Source organism: Bison bison, unplaced genomic scaffold (genome assembly GCF_000754665.1).
Source record: "Bison bison bison isolate TAMUID 2011002044 unplaced genomic scaffold, Bison_UMD1.0 scf7180017864105, whole genome shotgun sequence".
NCBI classification, from domain to species: Eukaryota; Metazoa; Chordata; class Mammalia; order Artiodactyla; family Bovidae; genus Bison; species Bison bison.
Window position 1 is genome coordinate 582,118 of NW_011494677.1, and position 5,018 is coordinate 587,135.

The 5,018-nt window shown below is 47.3% G+C and overlaps 1 non-coding gene across 1 annotated transcript; it reads right to left on the reverse strand.

Moving 5' to 3' along the window:
- Window positions 1-1,376: 1,376 nt before the first annotated feature.
- On the reverse strand, window positions 1,377-1,449 carry TRNAG-UCC. The gene has a single exon. It is a non-coding gene; the product is annotated as a tRNA-Gly (tRNA).
- Between the last annotated feature and the right edge of the window lie 3,569 nt (window positions 1,450-5,018).

The following is a 5,018-nucleotide window of genomic DNA, read 5'->3' on the forward strand; positions in this document are numbered from 1 at the left end:
CTGGGCTTCGGGAGCAGCTTGAGGTCAAGTCAGAATTTGTTTCTGTCCTGCCTTTCAAGGCTTTGTTTTCCTATGAACCATCCATACTAACCACTCTGCATTGCTGGGCCCCGGAGAACTGGGGGTGGGCAACTTCCAGGAGATTCATTCAGGATGGACATTCATTAGCTCTGAAGACAGCTGGGGCTTTTCCTAAAAGGGCTGAGGACAGCTGGAAATTCCCAGATTAATCATTGACCAGACCAGGCTACTGCCACCCCACCAAATCCCACCCCACCCTGAGGGTTGCTCTAACCAAAATAAATCATAAATGTGTACAGCTCAACAGTGATTCTATTCAGAGTCACTGCCACCCACTTCTAAAGCCCAGGCCAACGTAAAGTAACCCAAGACTTCACTTCTCTTCAAGGGGCTGCTCCACGTCCTCAGAGGCAATTAAATCACGGAACCTGTGTAAATAAGACTTTTCTGGAATGCTATTTTGAGACACGCTGAAAGCCTTTCCAGTGAACTGAGTCTTCATTCTGACCATCACAGATAAATGAAGGACGGGTTCTTTAACATACTAATGATAACAACAACTAATTGATACTTTTCCTTTGCAAAGCATTTAGTTCCTGCCAGATAACTTCACATGAACCATCTCTTTTACTTTCAGAATCATATAGCAAGGCAGGACGTGCGTTATTATTGACATTAAGCAAATACACTGAGACTTCTTGGCAGTTAACAGGCTTACTTGGGTAACAGAACTGATGGCCGTTGGACATAAGGTTAAGACAGACTCCAAGTCCAGGACTTTTTCCAATCCATCTCACTGTGTCTACAAAAAATCTTACCCTCTCTTAAAAGCTTTGAATTTTATAAATTGTTTAAGTGCTTATTGTTTTATTTGATGGGAATGAAGTACAGCTAGCACTGCTGAGTCATGACTAAGCTGAGTCATTGTACATCAAGCGCTTGATATGAACGTCCTCGTATATGAGGTGGTCGTTATTATCCCCATTGTGATACACGAAGGAACACAGAGAGGTTTCTGCAACTTTCCCAAACCACATACCTAGTAAGTAGCAGGGATTTGAAAACTGCGCGTCTAGAGCCTCCCACCTGCATCCTTCTGCTTAGATAGGCAGGTGTATAACTTCTCGTGCTGTTTTTTGAAGAACCATAGGTCCAGTTGCTGGAGACAGAGCCATCCACATTGCCAAGATGTTTGGCATCGTTTGGGTCCATGGGGATTATTTCGTCTATGAGGCCAATCTAGAACCAATAGAAATAACCGATCAACAATAGAAATAAACCAAACACTCTGCTATGAGATGGGGTTCCTTCTTTCTTTCTTTTCAGGCTGTACTACGTGGCACGTGGGATGGTGGTTTCCCGGTCAGGGATTGAACCTGTGACCCCTGCAGTGGAAGTGCAGAGTCTTAACCACTGGACCACCAGGGAAGTCCCTCAGGGCTTTCTTCACAATGGTACCACTATTGCTCCTATTCCCAATACTAAAAACCACGAAGTTCCTTCTCCCTTGTGTCTCTTATCCAGTCAATTATCAGCAATTCCTGTTTCATGGTTGTGTGTGTATCTAGAACTTGCTTCTCCCTCTTCCCTCCTTCTCTTCACATACACTGTCCAGTCAAGTAACTAGACAGCAGCCCCTCCAGCTTCAGACACTTCCCACAATATAGTCTATCTTGTCCCCACGCATCCTAAAAGCGTAGGATCTTCATCCCATCTCATCCCATGCTGTGTTCCTACACATGGCGCCCCACTGTCTATCACAAGCCCTCTGGTTTGCGTCTTCATGGTCTACAGCCTCCATTTTCCGGCCATTTTTTAAATTATCTATTTATTTTTGCCTTTTGACTTCCCCGCATGGCATGTGGGATTCTAGTTTTCTGATCAGGGATTGAACTCACAGCCGCTGCATTGGAAGCTTGGAGTTTTAACCACTGGACCCCCAGGTGAGTCCTAGACAGCCATTTTCCTATCAATTCTCTGTTTCTTCCTTTTCCTCTTGCCAAGTGGGGCTCCTCACAGTCCCCAGCCCACATGCACACACCCATCTTCCCATCTTGTGACTTCACTGTTATTCTCCTCATCTTGTTATCGCTCTTCTCTCCTGTTTATAGCCCAGTCTAGACATCCCACCTGTCTCTGGCGTCTCCTCGGGCTATTCCTCCTTCTTGGATTCCTATTGTCCCCACAGAAGGTGCCACGAAGTTCAGTGTTTAATTTTGTTTTCTCGTTGTCTCACTGTTTACCTCCTCCACTAGACTGGGAGTTTCTCAGGTCAAGGACTCTGCCTTACTTTTTTTCATGATCCTTACTGGGCATAATATAGTCCTGGACTCAGAGACAGTGCTCGTTTGGTGGACGGATCTCGCTTGGTGGAGGGACCTGGTGGCAAATGAGCATGAGTTGATTTAGTGGCTCTGATGAGCAATCCAGTGGCCTTGCTTGACATGGGTTAATTCTCCAACACTAGATGCCAGCATCAAATTCATGAGAAGGTCAGGAAATTACAAGCTGGTCGATTCGTTTTCTGCAGGAGAGTTGTTGTTTGCCCAATTCGAGCAGTTGAGGAACCCATTTTTTCTGATTCCTTTCCCAGTGGGCTCTTCCCTAAAGAGATACAATGACTGGGTGGGGGGTGGGGGGCGGGTCAAGTGAGTTGTCCAAGTGAAAGACCACAGCAAGTAGACTCTGATTTATAATCTCCAAAGTAATACATTAGAGAATGGAAAGTAGCTCAAGGCCAATGTTTTAGAATAAATCATGAGACGGTTTTTACCAGCAGAGAAGTCACTGGACTCTGTACAGCCTTGTTCAGCATCAGCATGTTTAATGGCCATTCATCCAAGTTCAAGTTGCCTCAGGCAGATTTCAGAGGGACCAGTACTTTGGAAATCTAATAGCAGAAAGAATCGAGTTAGTATATATGGACACATTTGGAAACTATGTCATACTTTCCAAACTGTGCTCTTAAGCTCCATCTTAAGAGTTGAGTTCTTCTGAGTTGGAAAGCGTGCCAAAGGTTATCTGGTTGGAAGAGGGATGACATGTCTGGAATACTACTAACACACTTTTTATTTTTGTGTTTCATGGGTTGATCTATCCCTTCACTTTCCCATTTTCTCAGAGACATAAGCCTACCTTCAGACTTCAACAGCATGAATGCAAAAAAAAAAAAAAAAGGTAATATGCTGGTTATCCCAACCCCAAATGGGTATTTTGTAGGCATAACAGAGGTAAAAACTAGGTTTTATTGAGAGAGAAATACGATTTTCTAAATTTATTTAGCTCCCATTTAGCATAACTTGCTAAAGAGCCAAGCTTGTAGGTAGGACTCAGATCCTGGAACTGCTTCCATGCAGATGAGAACTGGTTTTGCAGTGACAACTAGGGCTTCCCATGTGGCACTAGTGTTAAAGAACCTGCTTGCCAAAGCAGGAGACCCAAAAGACCCAGGTTCCATTCCTGGGTTGGGAAGGTGCCCTGGAGGAGGAAATGGCAAACCACTCCAGTATTCTTCTCTGGAAAGTTCCATGGACAGAAGAACCTGGCAGGCTACACTCCATGGGACTGCAAAGACAACTAGACTAGGAGGTTTGAACTGTAGAGGCAGGAAGCATGCTCATTTCTGGTCCCAAGGGATCAAGAGAAGAAAGAAGACAGAGGCTGGAGAGACATTCATCTTGATTTTCTGTCTCTGGGCTAGTCTGAACTTAGATGTTCAGTCGTTAAGTTGTGCCCAACTCTTTGTGACCCCATGGACTGCAGCATGCTTCCTTGGCCTTCACTATCTCTTGGAGTCTGCCCAAACACATGTCCATGCAGTTGGTGAGGCCATCCAACCATCTCATCAACACAAAGCCTCTTCCTCATTTCAGACTGCATGAAACACAGGCTCCCCACACCCATGTGGGAGTGGCCACATCAGAGTAAACTCAGCAGTACTCTGTGGTCAGACAGTGGAAGGGCTAGCATTTAGCTTTCCCGAGCTACCCTCACTTCCCTCACTTCCTGTGTGGTGTGGAAAGAACTTGGAATCTCCTGGGTGACCCTGGAGTGGGGAGGCACAGAGGCTGGGTGGAACCTGGCTAGAGCACATACCAGAGAGGAATGACCATGGTGGGGGCAAGATGGCGCTGTGGGCTAGGGGTTGCAGAATGAACGGCCTGGGCCCTGACCTCACGATTAGAGCCAGGGGCTCAGCACCAAGGGAGACCCAGGGGCCCACACTCCAGGGGCGGCCCAGGGGCTCAAGGCGCCAACGGAGACCCCCAGGCCAAACCAGGGATAAAGAAGGCAGGGCTCCAGTTCAGTCAAGACAGACAACGAACCACCCAACCCAGCAACAAACACTGGCCTGAAGCCAAGGAATGGGGCAAGCGGAACTTCAGTGGTCAACAGTCCAGGGAGCGTCCCAGACCAGCCATCCTGTAGCAGACACAATGAGGATCCAGCAAACCCTGTGTGGACTCCAGCCTGCTCCCCTCCACCCCCGGGGAACACAGCGAGTCCCGCTCACACACTCAGGCAGAGACTGAATTATCTGCAGAAAACTGCTCCCAACTGTGGAATTGGGCTAAGATTACAGGGCTGGCGTAAACCCGGTATCCCACCTCACAGTGGGACAGGGGCTCATTGAAAAGCTCCCAGCTTTTCGTCAAATCTTCCATACTTGACTCAGAGGACAGTGGGCACTTTGGTGACTTTGCTCCCCGACATGAGCTTCTCCGTCACGTGTAGGAAAAGGCTCACGGGAACCTTGGGACCAGGTGAAGTGTTTATTACGGTCTCCATTATACATGGTGCAGAATCCAAGGTCTGGGGATAAAATGTCTCATCCACAGTCAAGAGGCATAGGGTACAAACCTACAAGAGGGAAACTTCCCTGGTGGTCCAGTGGCTAAGACCCTGCGCTTCCAATGCAGGGGGCCTGGGTTCGATTCCTAGTCAGGGAACTTATTCCCACATGCTGCAACTAAAGATCCCACAGGCTGCAATGAAGA